Source organism: Puma concolor, chromosome A2, assembly GCF_028749965.1.
Source record: "Puma concolor isolate L17-30 chromosome A2, mPumCon1.1.hap2, whole genome shotgun sequence".
NCBI lineage: Eukaryota > Metazoa > Chordata > Mammalia > Carnivora > Felidae > Puma > Puma concolor.
This window is the reverse complement of record NC_141668.1, coordinates 132,016,498-132,033,261: the sequence shown is the minus strand read 5'-3', so window position 1 is coordinate 132,033,261 and position 16,764 is coordinate 132,016,498.

The window sequence follows — 16,764 nt, the reverse complement described above, 5'->3', positions numbered from 1 at the left end:
TGCTCACAACAGTTCTCACTCAGGATGCAACCCTCTCTTGTGTTTGGCCATTTGGTGGATTTGCAGCTTGCAGGACATTTCAGAATCCCCCTTCCTTCCTGTTCCACCGTTGTTGATTTCATATCAGGTCTGCTCCCTCTGGGTCTGGGTTTGTTTTTTTTTTTTTTTTTTCTATCTCCTACAACATCTGAAGATACTGTCCATTGGGTTTTGACTTTTGTTACATGGGTGGTCTCCCTGCTTTTCAGAAACTAGAAAAGAAAGCTTATAAGCTGAACTATCATCAATTCAGATCCTCAATCTTCAGTCCAAACAAGGATTGAGAGAGTGACCCACATCAGGTTAACAGAAGGTTCATCATGGGAAGGACACTGACCCAAATGTACCCAAACAAAAATGATCTGGGACTTTTGCTGGAAGGCGTGAGCTAGAGGAGCTGAATGCATGAACATCTAGAACTACTAGTAGTATCTGGCTTTCTCATGGAGAGAATTTGGCTGAGACCAAAGTTAATATAGAGGTGAGAATTGAAAGGTAGAGACAGATTTCTGAGGACCACATTCAAACTCCTGGGTCCAGCCTTACCCGGATCCAGACCAAACCTAGGTTTTCCACAAATGCAATATTGAAAAGTCCTTTTAATTAAATAAAACAAGATGAAATGTTTATCCTACTGAGTGGCACATACTGTGTCCCCAAAATATGCTATCATTATTTTTGAAAACTTATTTGAGTTATGTTCCAATCATGTGCAAGTACAAGAAAAGCAAAGAAAATACTACCAATAATTTTTGAGAACTGTGCTAGGCACTTTACATGTTATTTCACTAAGTCCTCACTGTAAGTCATGAGATAAGTTATCCTTATTTCTTTCCATTTTAAAGACTTACAAATGAGCTGAGCTTTCAAGAACTTTAAGTGACCTGCTCACATAGTTAAAAACTGGTAGATCTGGGATTTTAACCTTAGCAGTTTGACTACAGAATCTAAGCTCCAAATTGCTTAAATATTATTGTTTGTGATTTAGAAAGAATTTAAAGTAGAGGCACTTAGGAAATTACGCAGCATGCTAATGAAGAACCAGTAGATCAAAGAATAAAATAAGAGCAATAAAAAAATACCTTGAGATAAATGAAAATAGAAATGTAACATTCCAAAATTTATAGGAGGCAGCAAAAGCAGTTTTAAGAGAGACATTCATAGCAATAAATGCCAATCTCAAGAAAATAAGAAGAGTCTCGGGGCGCCTGGGTGGCGCAGTCGGTTAAGCGTCCGACTTCAGCCAGGTCACGATCTCGCGGTCCGTGAGTTCGAGCCCCGTGTCAGGCTCTGGGCTGATGGCTCGGAGCCTGGAGCCTGTTTCTGATTCTGTGTCTCCCTCTCTCTCTGCCCCTCCCCCGTTCATGCTCTGTCTCTCTCTGTCCCAAAAATAAATAAAAAACGTTGAAAAAAATTTTTTTTAAAAATTAAAAAAAAAAATAAAATAAGAAGAGTCTCAAATAAACAACCTAACTTTGCACCTCAAGGAACTAAAAAAAAAAAAAAAAAAAAGAAGAAGAAGAATAAATGAAGCCAAAAGTCAGTAGAATAAAGAAAATAAAGATTGGGGCGCCTGGGTGGCTCAGTCAGTTCGGCTTCGGCTCAGGTCATGATCTCGCAGTCTGTGAGTTCAGCCCCGCATCCGGCTCTGTGCTAATGGCTCAGAGCCTGGAGCCTGCTTCGAATTCTGTGTCTCCCTCTCTCTCTGACCCTCCCCCGCTCATGCTCTGTCTCTCTCTCTCTGTCAAAAATAAATAAAACATTAAAAACAATTAAAAAAAAAAGAAAATAAAGATTGGAGCAGAAATGAATGAAATAGGGACCAAAAAGATGATAGAAAGGATCAATGAAACAAGAGCTGGCTCTCTGAAGAGACAAAATTGACAAACCTTTAGGTAGATTGACCAAGATGAGAGGAGACTCATCTAAAATCAGATATGAAAGAGAAAATGTTACAATACAAAGGATCACTAGAGACTATTATGAACAGGTATATGCTAACAAACTGGGCAACACAAAGAAATGGATGAATTACTAGAAACATATAACCTCCCCAAGCTGCATCATGATGAAATAGAAAATCTGAAGAGATCGATTACCAGTAAGGAGGTTGAATCAGTGATTAAAAACCTCACAAAAAACTGAAGTCCAGGACCAGATGGCATCATTGGTGAATTCTACCAAACATTCAAAAAAGAATTAAAACAATCCTTCTCAAACTCTTTTAAAAAATAAAAAAAAGGAAGGTATGCTTCCAAACTCATTTTATGATGCTAGCATTATCCTGATACCAAAAACCAGTCAAGGATACCACAAGAAAAGAAAATTATAGGCCAATATCCTTGATGAACATAGATACAGAAATCTTCAACAAAATAGTAGCAAACCAAATTCAATAATACATTAAAAGGATCATACACCACGATCAAGTGGGATTTACTCTACAGATGCAAGAATGGTTCAACATCCATAAATCAGTCAATGTGATACACTACATGAACAAAATGAAAAATAAAAGTGATACGATCATTTCAACATATGCAGAAAAAGCATGTGACAAAATTCAGCATCCATTTATAATAAAATAATTCTCAACAAATTGATTATACAGGGAATGTATCTCAACACAATAAAGGCCACTTACAGCAAGCCCACAGCTAACATACTCAATGATGAAAGCTGACAGCATTTCCTTTAAAACAACAAACAAGACAAGGACACTCACTCTCACCACTTTTACTCAACATAGCATTGGCAGCCCCAGCTGGAGAAATTAGGCAAGAAATAGAAATAACAGGCAACTGATTTGGTAAGGAGGAAGTAAAACTGTCACTATTTGTAGATGACATGATATTATATATAAAAAGACTAAACCCAAAAAACTCTGCCAAAAAATTATTAGAACTAATACATGAATAATTAAAGCTGCAGGATACAAAAATCAATACACAAAAATTCGTTGTGTTTCTACATACTACTAATAAACTATCAGAGAGATTAAGAAAACAATCCCATTTGCAATTGCATTAAAAATATAAAACACCTAGGAATAACATTTTTGAGGTTTTATTTAAATTCCAGTTAGTTAACATACAGTGTAATATTAGTTTCATGTGCACAATACAATGATTCAACATCTGGTGATCACCACAAAAAGTGCACTCCTTAATCCCCATCACCTATTTAACCCATCCCCCCATCCACATCTCCTCTGGTAGCCGTCAGTGTGTTCTCTATAGTTGAGTCTGTTTTCTTGGTTTGCCTCTCTCTCTCTTTTTTCCTCCTTTGCACATTTGTCTTGCTTCTTAAACTCCACATATGAGTGAAATAACATGGTACTTGTCTTTCTCTGACTGACTTCTATTACTTAGCATAATATTCTCTAGCTCCATCCATGTCGTTGCAAATGGTGAGATTTCATTCATTTTTAAGGTTAATATTCATTGTGTGTCTGTATATATATATACACACACACATACATAACATACAAACATACATACTACATCCTTTTTATTCATTCACCAATTGTTGGACACTTGGGCTGTTTCCATAACTTTACTATTGTTGATAATACTGCTATAAACATCAGGGTGCTTATATCCTTTCAAATTGGTATTTTTGTATTCTTTGGGTAAATATCTGGTAGAACAATTGCTAGACTGTAGGGTAATTCTATCTTTAACTTTTTGAGGAGCCTCCATACTGTTTTCCAGAGTAGCTATACTAGTTTGCATTTCCACCAACAGTGCAAGAGGGTTCCCCTTTCTCCACATCCTCACCAACACCTGTTGTTTCTTATGTTTTCCTTTTTCTTTTTACTTATTTTGACAGAGAGCACAAATGGGGGAGGGGCAGAGAGAAAGAACGAGAGGGAGAATCCCAAGCAGGCTCTGCGCTGTCAGTGATATGGGGCTCAATCCCGCCAACCGTGAGATCATGACTTGAGCTGAAATGAAGCACTGGACGCTCAAATGACTGAGCTACCCAGGTGCTCCTCTTGTGTTTTTCATTTTAGCCATTCTGACACATGTGAGGTGATATATCATTGTAATTTTGAATGACGAGTGATGTTGAGCTTCTTTTAAAGCGTCTTCTGGCGATCTGTATGTCTTCTTTGGAAGAATGTCTATTTATGTATTCTGCCCATTTTTAAATTGGATTATTCATTTTGGGGGGGTTGAGTTATATAAGTTCTTAATATATTTTGGATACTAACCCCTTATCAGCTTTATCATTTGCAAATATCTTCTATTTAGTAGGTTGCTTTTTGTTTTGCTGATAGTTTCCTTTACTGTACAGAAGTTTTTTATTTTCATGTAGTCCCATTAGATTTTTTTTTTTTTTATTTTGTTTCCCTTGCCTCAGGAGAGGCATCTAGGAAGAAACTGCCACAGATGATGTCAAAGAGGTTACTGCCTGCGTTCTCTTCTAGGATTTTTATGGTTTCAGGTCTCACATTTAATAATCTAGGAATAAATTTAATTAAAGAGATAAAATATTTACATATTGAAAACTACAAGACATTAAGTAAAGAAGCTTAAGAAGACACAAATAAATGGGAAGATATTCCATGATCATGAATTGGAAGAATTAATATTGGTGAGCTGTCCATACTACCCAAAGCAATATACAGATTCAGTGCAATTGCTATCAAAATTCCGATGGCATTTTTCACAGAAATAGAACAAAAAATTTGAAAATTCATATGGACCCACAAAATACCCTGAATAACCAAAGCACTTTTGAGAAAGAAGAATGAAGATGGAGGCATCACGCTCCCTGATTTCAAACGATATTACAAGAATATGGTAATTAAAACAGTAGGGTATAATAGACCTATAGATAACTCCATATGAATATGGAGCCCAGAAATAAATCCATGCATACATGGTCAATCAATGTATGACAAAAAAAGGCAAGAATTTACAATTAGGAAAGAACAGTCTCTTCAATAAATGGCACTGGGAAAATTGGACAGCCATATGCAAAAGAAGGAAACTGGACCACTGTCTTACACCATATACAAAAATTACCTCAAAAATTACCTCAAGTAAAGACTTGAACTTAAGACTTGAAACCATAAAACTCCTAGGTTATAAGCTCCTTGACACAGGTCTTGATAATTTTTTTGAAGCTGACACGAAAGCAAAGACAACAACCACAAACTAAACAAGGGGACTATGTCAAACTAAAAAGCTTCTGCATAGCAAAGGAAACCATCAACAAAATGAAAAGGCAACCTACTGCCGAGAGAATGTATTTGCAAATCATATATCTGATAAGGTGCTAATATCCAAAATACATTTAAACACTCATATAACTCAATAGCAAAAAAACAATGTGATTAAAAATTGGGCAGATCTGAATAGATATTTTCTCAAAGAAGACAGACAGATGGTCAACAGGTACATGAAAATGCTTAACTTCACTCATCTTCAGAGAAATACAAATCAAAACCATAATGAGCTATCAACTCACACTGGTTCATGTGGCCATCATCAAAAAGACACAAAATAACAAGCATTGATGAGGATGTAAGAACAGGGAACCCTTGTGCATGGTTGATGGGAATGTAAATTGGGGCAGCCACTGTGGAAAACAGTATGGAGGTTCCTGAAAAAATTAAAAAGAGAACAATCACATGGTCCAGCAATTCCACTTCTGGGTACTTACCTGAAGAAAATGAAAACATTAATTCAGAAAGATATATATTCACTGAGGAGTTGTTTACAATAGCCAAGATATGGAAATGACATAATAACCAGCAATGGATGAATGGATAAAGAAGATGTAGTATATATTTATACAATGGAATGTTACTCAGCCAAGAAAAAGAATGAAATCTTGCCATTTGTGACAACATGGATAGACCTCAAGTGCATTATGCCAAGTGAAATAAGTCAAAGAAAGCAATGACCTCTTTTATATGTGGAGTCTAAATATATACATACAGATGTGTGTGTGTGTGTGTGTGTGTGTGTGTGTGTAAACTATATATATAAAACTAAGCTCACAGATACAGAGAACAGCTTGGCGATTACCAGAGGTGGCGGGGGGGGGGGGGAGGATGGGAGAAATGGGTGAACTATTTTCATGTTATTTTTTAGTTTAAATAAATTGAACTAAAAAGAAACCAAAAAGCAAAGAAAAAATTAAATTAACATAGTTTTTTACACTTTTATTTCTTCAAAATATGAATTCATGTGTCTTAGAAGTTTCTTACAGTGTTACTGAAGTAATGGAGAAACGTAGAAAGCATATTTTTTTTTCAAAAAAATAAGAGTATAGGCACATAACCGCAAGCAGCCAGAAAAATCACCTGTAACATTGTGCTTAGTCAAGAAATACGCCTGTGTGTTGAGAATCTAAACTTCATTAATGGCTCATGAAGTTATGAGCTGTTCTGATATTCTCCCAATAGCACACTGTAATGCCTTCACACCAGATTTTATAACCAAATGCCCAATTTCACTTTGCAGAATTCTTCCTTTGAAAACTGCCCGTAGAAACAGAGTAGCTGAACAATCAAACCTGGGGGGATAAGGAAGACCAGATTTCCAGGACAATGCCTTGTTTGTTGAGGGGAAATACTGTCCAGCTTTTTCTGGCTCCTGAAGCAATGGAATTTCCCCCTCGTAGACAAACATGAACAGCTTGTTTCAAAATATGCATTCCTTCCCATTATGAAAATTATTCCATTAAAGTGTTATAAATTGAATTAAATTGCTATCCATTTTTCTTTTTAAATATGCTTAATAATAAATAAGTTTCACGAAAGTGATGTTATCATTATAGGTTCATTTTTACTGCATTTCTTTATAGTACCTTTGTCATGATGATCTCATAAGCAGGCATTAATGCTTTTCAAAATCCTTGCTAAAAAAGGAAAAAGAAAAAACCGAAAATAGCCTATCCTATCAACATCTAATTGGAGCTTCTCTGGGGAAAGTTGTTGTTGTTGTTGTTGTTGTTGTTGTTGTTGTTGTTGTTGTTTTTTAACAAAAAGTCTAAGTGTGTTGCCTTGAAAGTCTAATGATAATTGTCTTCAGTTTACAGCCAACCTGCATCTGGGAAATTAGCCATGGAGATACCAACATCTCAGGGAGAATCTGATTTACTTTGACACATTTTCAGCTAGCATGCACTAATACTATATGTTAGGTATAATTGTTACCCACTTTACAAATAAAGAATCACAGGCTTAGAGACATTAAGCAAGCTGACAGGCACAGAGCTAGTAAATCAAAGAATGTAAAACCTGGAGGATGCCAGCAATTATACCTGGAACTTCTACTTTTTCTCTTCTAATGAGAATTTACTAAAGACTTGGAAATCACAGAAATATTCCACAAAGGATAATTCACATCTGCTCCAAGATTCATTACTTCCAGAGACGGTTGGTCCTAAACTCATTCTCAGGGATTTTACTGCTTCCTAGGAGACCCCCATAGGTCAGGAATCAACTGAAGCCACCCACCCAGGAGTCAAGGTCTCAATGAAAGGGGAGAAAAGAATGCTAGAGCCTAATATAGTTCTCAGAGTGCCTGTTAAGTTCCCAGGAAGGTCAACAGTGGTAACATCCACTTATTTGAAGGGAAGCCCACCACGCCCAACACATACTTCGGTCCTACCCAATGGCCAGAACTGGGTCACTGAAGTGGACTGACTCAAATTCTCCAGCTGGGGCTGTTCACTCTGTGTGTGAAACCAACACTCGCTAGGTAGCTCTCTCCTAAGCCAAATACAGTTTTTCTTCTAACCTGATGGGAAGGCAACTTGTCTTGACCAACATTCACAATCTTTACGAGGAACACATAAATAGGTCAGATAAATTTTTTCAGATATAGGATAGCTTCAATCTAGCTTTAGGAGGAGAGAAATCCTCTCACACATCTCTGATGTGGTCTCACTTTACAGGACTCAACAGAACATGGACAGGCTGGATAGTCTGCCTTTGAGTGACTTCCCAGATTCACGTATTGGCTCACTAGCCTTGATTAGCAGTGCCCACCAGAGGGGACCTCCCAGAACAAAGGTGTCTTCGCTCCCAGGATAATCTCTACCTTAGATAACATACAGTTTGAAGTCCTAAAAGTTACAGTTTCTAACATTATTATTTTTTAATGTTTATTAACATATTTTTATGTTTGTTTATTTTTGAGAGAGAGTGGGGGAGGGGCAGAGGGAGAGAGGGAGATACAGGATCTAAAGCAGGCTCTTTGCTAACAGCAGAGAGACTGATGTGGGGCTTGAACTCATGAATTGTGAGATCATGACCTGAGCTGAAGTTGGACACTGAAATGACTAAGCCAACCAAGCGCCCCTAGTTTCTAACTTTAAAACAAACAAAAAGGGTTAACCTGTGCCTGTTACCAGAACACATTCCATATGGAGCACAGCTACACAGATGTTTAGGGCCAAGCAAGGCAAAATGGAAAAACCTCAAAGGCTGTGTGTGCCACAAATGGGCCATCTTATAGAAATGGAAAATTGATTCCAAATACCTGGTGATTTCATGTTGGGGTTCACAGATACCTAAGATTCCACTGAATTTTCCGTTTCCATTCAGATTAAGGGAAAGGTAGAGATACCCTCATTCCAGAAGTGGGTGGCTTCCACATTCCAGAAGTGGTCAGCAGTTTCGTGGCTGAAAGTGGCCACCCCCGATCTTCTATGGCACTTTGAAATAAAGGTCACAGCCCATCTTCTATTCATCCTTATTTTGGAGGCAGTATAGCATAGAGGTAAGAATGAGGCTTTGGTTTCTCAGAAATGGGGGAAAGAATCCCTATTCTGCTTCTTACCAGCTATGTGATCATGAGCAAGTAGCTTTAACATACAGATCCCTAGTTTCTCCATCCATTATCCACATTTTATGGTGATGGTGAAGAATAAATCAAACAAGGGTGCCTGGGTGGTTCAGTGGGTTAAGTGTCTGACTTCGGCTCAGGTCATGATCTCGTGCTCCATGAGTTTGAGCCCCACCCCAATCCTCTGTTCCCCTCTCTATCTGTCCTTGCCCCACTTGCACTCTCTGTCTCAAAAATAAATAAACATTAAAAAAAGAATAAATCAAACAATATTTAGTATATGTCTGGAACACAGTAGGTGCCTTAGAAATAGTAGCTACTGTACTGTCAACTCATCTCTTTGAGAGCAGGATTTATGTTGTTTTATCCCTCCCCTTGCCCCATTACCAACAGCCATGAACCTACCATGTGTCTCCTTGTACTTGGATACATTTACATGCTCAGTAAATATTTGCTGAGTGATGAATACACGACCAAATGAGTGAATATGCCTACAATGCCTACAGGGATACATTTAAGCTAATCATCACATATTCTGAGTAATGAAGAGCAATATCTGCCAGTAGATAACATTACCAGAAATAATAAGGAAGCATGAGGAATTTGTGAAATGTCACTGTGCTGGTCTCTTAAATAGCTGGCACTTCCACTAAGGCTGCATAGAGCAGACAGCCACTGAGGATTTAGCATGAGCCTTGTCCATCACAGCTCAGCCCGGGACAGTGATGAAGGTAGACTTGGGAGTGAACATTCCATCAATGACTAACCAAGTAGCATCCAGAAAGGGCCCACAGGGTGCCCAGCCCCAGCTCAAGGGCCAGGAAATAGACCTGAGAGACAGAAATCCTGCTCTTGAAAGCTTACACCCTCCTGGAGAAGGTGAGTAAAGAGACAATCTTTGTTGTGGGATAAGCAGGGAAGATACACATGGTGTGATCTGGGAGGATAGCAAGACTCCCCTTGCCCAACAGTCTCTCCTTATCTGGCTATCAGGCCTGGAATCTCCCATTCCTCAGACTCGAGCTGGATCAAGCTGTATCTGATTCCTTCGTTACAGTAGTCCTTGGCTCCTTAACAGGCCAATTCCTTGATCCTTTCTTTTTTACATGAAATTTATTGTCAAATTGGTTTCCTTTTTTTAAATTTTTTTTTACATTTTTATTTTATTTTTGAGAGACAGAGCACAAGTGGGGGAAGAGCAGAGACAGAATGAGACACAGAATCAGAAGCAGGCTCCAGGCTCTGAGCTGTCAGCACAGAGCCCGACGCGGGGCTTGTACCCACAAACTGTGAGATCATGACCTGAGCCAAAGTTGGGCGGTTAACCAACTGAGCCACCCAGGCGGCCCTCAAATTGGTTTCCATACAACACCCAGCGCTCATCCCAACAGGTGCCCTCCTCAATGCCCATCACCCACTTTCCCCTCCCTCCCACCCACATCAACCCTCAGTTCATCCTCAGTTTTTAAGAGTCTCTTATGGTTTGCCTCCCTCCCTCTCTAATCTTTTGTTTTCCCCCTTCCCCTTCCCCATGGTCCTCTGTTAAGTTTCTCAGGATCCACATAAGAGTGAAAACATATAGTATCTGTCTTTCTCTGTGTGACTTATTTCATTTAGCATAATACTCTCCAGTTCCATCCACGTTGCTACAAAAGGCCATATTTCATTCTTTCTCATTGCCAAGTAGTATGCTGATACATAGGGGCACTTGTACCTCAATGTTTATAGCAGCACTTTCAACAATAGCCAAATTATGGAAAGAGCCTAAATGTCCATCAACTGATGAATGGATAAAGAAGTTGTGGTGTATGTATACAATGGAATACTACTTGACAATTCCTTGATCCTAATGGTCACTTCTCACCAAATTTTCAGGTTAATCCTCAATGAAAGGCAGGATTCCTTCAAATCAACAGCGGTGGTTCAACACTCATTATTCCTTTAGTTACAGAAATGATCACTGAGAGTCTGTGATGTGCTAGGCACTGAGGATAGCACAGAGCTCAGGGAAGATGCAAGATACAACCTGTCATGGCAAGTGGCACACGGTGTGGTGGGCAATACTGTTGACAACTATGAGGAGGAAGAGCCGGGGGGCTCATGGAATACACAGCAACAGGACAAAATCTAATTGAAGCACAGATCTGAGCTGACACCAGATGGATAAATAAGTATGCTCAGAGAAGAAGGAGGCTTCATGGTTACAATGGTGGGATATGGGATCTGATGCCCAGGTTCAAGTCCTAGACAAAGTTATTAACCCAACTCTGCCTCAGTTTCCACACTTTAAAAAGGCAAATAGAAATAATAACAATTCTTACCTCATAAATTACTGTCCTCAAAGGTAAAGATTAAATAGGAAATGTATATATGTATTCATATGAATACACTTATGCATGTTCATATATAGATCCTATATATATATATATGTATACATATATATAAATTCCTATATACATAAGTTCATTAACACAGTATCTGACACATAAAAGGCTTCACAAGAAAAATAATTTTTAAGGATGAAAGTAAGAAAGAGTTCTCAATATTGAAGGAGTAACAAGTGTGACAGCCTGGAGATAAAGGAGAAAAAAATGCAGCTGAGAAATTTGTAAGAAGTTTATTATAACTAGATCCTGCATGAGAATTAGAATGTCAGACCCTGATGGGGAGCCTTCTTCAGATCTCTGGGTTTCTGACTTATACAAAAATGTCCAACCCCATGACTGACTCCACACATAGACAGACTTCTCTCTTAGTCAGTGTTCACAAGTTTTGTTTTGTTTTGTTTTTTGTTTTTTTGGGGTGGGGGTTGCTTAAAATTTTTTTTATTAAGTAATCTCTGCACCCCATGTGGGGCTTGAACCCATGACTCCCAGATCAAGAGTCCCATGCTCTTCTGACTGAGCCAGCCAGGCACCCCAGTGTTCACAAGTTTTTATTGTAGCCATCTCCTAGTACCCCAGGTGTGTCTTAAGTCTGTTGTGTATTATTTATAACACATTTGGCTGAAAGTGGCAGAAACAACCTTACAAAAAAAAAAAAAAAAAAAGAAGGAAGCATAGAAATTATGGCTGATACGTCTGAGAGGTCCAGGCACAGCAATGGCTGAATCCAGGTATTCAGACACAGTTGCTGGTAATCTTTCTCTTCTCCTTGTTCTGCTTCCCTTTATGCTGGCTTCATTCTAAGCCATTCTTTTCTCTATGGTAGCAACATGGCCATTAGCAACTCTATCTTTACATTCCATATGCCTGGGAACCTTATCAGAAAGCAGCTTCCTCTTTCCCCCAGATTCCAGGGTTCACTCTCATTGGACCAACTCAGGGCACTATAGCCAGAGGAGGGCAAAACGCAGATTGGCCAGGACTAGGTCACATGCCTACCCTTGGAGCCAAAGGTCGAGGTCTGCTGCACCAGGATGGTATGAGTGGGTGGTTGGAGGAGAGGTCATTTCTGGGCCAGACATTTGCCTATTTGCTACTCTGATCACAGAGAACTCTCTCTGCTTGATGGCTTTGCCTCTGGCTCTCAGGTAGACTCTGCTAATTGGAGGCACTGACAGATTAGAGGGTAGGAAGAGAGAGGAGCCAAGGTGTTGATCCCTTTCCCTCTATTTCAAGGGGTATCACAGACAATGGCTGTGTCTCCCCTGAGGCTCCTCCCTTCATGGTTCAGCTCCAGTTGGCCAGGCCCACCATTGTTCTAGCTTCCAACAGATGGCCCTGGACTCTGCCCACCCCCCTCTTGGCCTCCTAGCTCTGTGTATTAGAGTAGAGATAGCCTGCTGTTGCTAACCACTGGGCAGCCTCACCATCCCGTCTGGCTTCCCATCCCTCCCAACTGCATAACTCTTTGCTGGAATACAATTCCCTCTGAAATACCTGGCGTGGTTTGTGTTGTGCCAACTAGAACCTGGCTCATACATTCCTTAGAGGAAAATCCAGGAAAGGGTATATATTTCTGGCAGGCAAAATCAATAGATGTCCACTACAGATTAAAATCTGCCTAGTTCCCGTGATTTCCTCAGCAGGGAATGAAATTTTGCCCCTCAATCCCAGCCTATGCCTGCCTTACTGCTATCTGCTAACATAACTGTGGTATGATGCTGTTTTCTGAGGGCCCTATAGTAAGAGAAGAGGCAGCAGCAACAGGCAGTTATGTGTGATACGCTGTGCCAGGCACTGTTCTAATTGTTTTATGTATGTTAACTTACTTAGTTCTCAAAATGACACTATGAAGCAGTACTACCACATTTCAGTTTGACACGTGCAGCAACCAAGACTCAAAGAAATTCCCTAAAGTCAAAGGGCCACTAGAAAGTCAAGCTGAGGGGCACCTGGATGGCTCAGTCGGCTAAGTGTCTGACTCTTGTCTTGGCTCAGGTCATGATCTCACTGTTTGTGACCTCGAGCCCTGCGATGGGCTCTGCACTGACAGCGCAGAGCCTGCTTGGGATTCTCTCTTCCTCTCTCTCTGCCCCTCCCCGACTTTCTCCCATTCTCCCTCTTCAAATAAATAAATCAACTTAAAAAAAAAAGTGAAGCTGAGATTTGAACTTGGCATTCTGGCTTCATGAAGGACCTCCTCTTAACTGGGACGCTTGAATGTCTCTAGGCAAGGGAAGGACCAGGCAAGATCTGAAAAATTCCACTTTGCACATCGTTTGTGGCAAACCCTCCATTCAGAGGTGATAGGTACACGTGAAGTGGAATAGCCAGTGTCTAGTTACCACTGGGGGTATTTCAGGAGGGTCAACATTAGGCAGAAACATCCTGATATTTTGTTTGGGGTTTTCCTCGCACAAGCTGCCAGCTGTGGAACATAGCTTGACTATTTCTAATAAATTCTGGGTTATAAAAGGGGACTAAAGCTCTATCTGCAAAAACCATTTGTGGCACAAAACAATTACCATGATCACAAGAAATGTGGGGGATAATTCTGTGAAAACTGCACAAAAGCCATGCCAAACCCTCGCTCAGCATTCCGGTTAGAATCCAAATGAAATGAGGAAATAATCACGGGGCTACGATGATGCCTAATTAAAGCTAAATTTAGCCAACCCTGGTTTTTCAGAGTTGTCATGAAATCCATTTCAACTCACACAGTAATAATGGCAACCCCAGATAATGAGGAAAGGGATTTAATTTGAAAGGTGGAATGTCATCGATATAATAATTAAGAGGAAAAAAAACCCACACAGGGGCCAAATGAAATGGGCAGCTCTCTGGTTGACATTTTCAGTGATTTCAGGGTGACTTCCTGACTTTCTAACTTAAAAATAAAAGGAAAGAAAAGCAAGCAAGAAGAATATCAAGCAAGACATTGATTTTCTTGCCATTTCCAGGGGTGTTAAGTGAACCTGGTGTCTCAACGCAACATGGTTGGGGAGGGGGTGGAAGACCAGACCTTTAATTACAGGCAGGGCAGATTCTGGCTCTGCCCTTCCTGACAGCTCCATGGGGGCCAGGGAGCAACACCACAGGCTGGCTCTAAATTAAACTGTGGGGAAAGGGGAGGGAGGCTGCTCAGAGAGCTGGAGGTCCTCGCCAAGTCAGTGCTTTAGACTTGAGCTGCATTTCCCCCATGAGGCTCTGCCTCCTCTTCAGTGAATACGTGTCACTGAGAAATAATCAAGAAATGTCTGTGAAGCTTGTAGTCTTATGAAATGGAAACAGAGAGGAGACAAGGTGAGGGGAGAGGAAATGGTTGATAAAGGAAATGTTCTTCCCAGCCACAGTTGTGGCAGCCACACCCACACCTACGCACACACAGCCACACGTAAGTAACATGAAGGCCTTCAGCCTCAGCTCGTTTTATGCATTTGTCTCAGCCCTTGCAGGCAGGAAATGAGGGGAAAATATGAAGGTTGATTATATGGTTACTGATCTGCTCTCTAACTCCAGAGAGAACCAAGGGAGCATATAGTGGCTGTGTTTCTCTTAGAATCCTCCAATATTCAATTTATTATCTCCTAGGTACTAGGCTCTTTAATTGTCTTATTTCATCTGTGATGCAATACTAAAAAGTAGGTATCATGACCCCCATTTTACAGATTAAGAAACCAAGACTCCAAGAAGTTGAATAACTTGCCCCAGATCATAGAACAGTAGGTAGCACATTTGGGATTCAATCCACAAATTATCAGACTGTAGTACAAGACTGCCTCCTAGCTACTTCATTCAGCTAAGAGTCGAAATGTCTCTGTGTATTGTCTACCTTAATTACAAATTGTCTATTGTGAAGATGTTTTAAATATGATTTTAAAAAATGAAAAGTATTAAATTACAGCTTTGAAAAAAAGTCCAAGTAATGGACAAAAGAGATCATTTCAGCACAGACACTCAGCACAATCATTCAAAAAGGAGCATAAATTAGAATCTTATTCTGGGAGGTAATCATCCCACACACTAAATAAATTTAAGATTTTTTAACATTTTTGAGAATTAGATTCTACTACAAAAGAAATGGGTTAGTTGAGGGGGAGGAGTTAAGATGGCCGAGGAGTAGGGGCAACCCTAAGCTTGCCTCCTCCCTCAAACACAGCTAGATAAATATCCAATCATTCTGAATACCCAAGAAATCGATCTGAGGACTGAAAGAACAAAACTGCATGTCTGTAAGTAGAAAAATAACCAGCTTGTGGAAGGTAGGAGCTGTGAAGAGTTAATTTGGGGGAGAGAGAACTTTGGGTGCTGCAGAGGGGAGGGAGCCCTGATTGTGGAGACTACTGCAAGGTATTATAATCAGTGCAGTGCAAAATCTGAAGTTTTAGAAGTCCGCTACCACCAGGGTCATATCTGGTTTAACAGTGCTCTTTGGGGCAAGGAGGGCGGAGACCCAGGAGCAGACAGGATGGTTTGAGGATCCCCTTCGTCTTACCTGGATAAACCTGGGGTGGAGTGCAGTTGGGAGTGGTGGCAAGGCCTTTCCCCTGACAGAAGAACAGGTGGCGCAAACAGGTACACTGTTCCCAGGCATAAGAGTGGGGATGCTGGCTGAAGGCACTGAGCCTTGGTGCCAGCTTTATGATCTGCTTTGCCATAAACTCCAAATTGCTGTGTGCTCATGAGATGGCTTTCCTGGGACAAGAAGGCAAACAGCAAAAGTGTGGTGAGACGCTCCCCTGGAAGACCAGCGTGGGTCATGCCAAGGGAGTCCCTAAAATTTGGAGTTTATAAACCCAGCTGTGCACCTGAGATAAAACACAGGAGTACTATGCAACCTGGTAGGTGGACAGCTCGGACACAGAGAAGGTGAAGGGGGGAATCTGGCAGAAGCCGGGGATGCAAGGCAGGTGAATGCTCTCCTGTGAAGGCTTCCTGAAGAGAGGCAGGTGTGAGCTCTCTGCTCTGGAGGCAAGAGAGCAGGGCGCTGCCAGTTTGCCTCCCACCAGTTAGCACTGACCAACCTCAGAGAGCTAAACAATGCCACCAACTAGAGACAGGAGTCACACCAAACCCTGCTCTCCACCCCCTCCCTGTGCCCTGTAGGTGCATCTCTACTAGGGCAAGTGGACCTGAGAATCAGCACAACAGGCACTTTCCCCAGAAGACCAGCATAAATTCCTTGCCTGTACCACATCTACTAATCATAAAGTGCTGTAAAGCCTCAGCTCTAGGGGAAATAGGATTTAGCTATCCTTTTCTTTATTTTTTTAAATTATTTTTTTGTTAAAAAAATATATATATATTTTATATATATATATTATATATATATTATATATATATTATATATATTATATATATATTATATATTATATATATATTATATATATTATATATATATTTTATATATATATATTATATATATTATATATATATAATATATATATATATTTTAATATTTTGGATCTAGCTGCTTTTAACAAGCAGACCAAAACAACCTAGGATCTCACTTTTGTTTTTCTTTTTCCTGG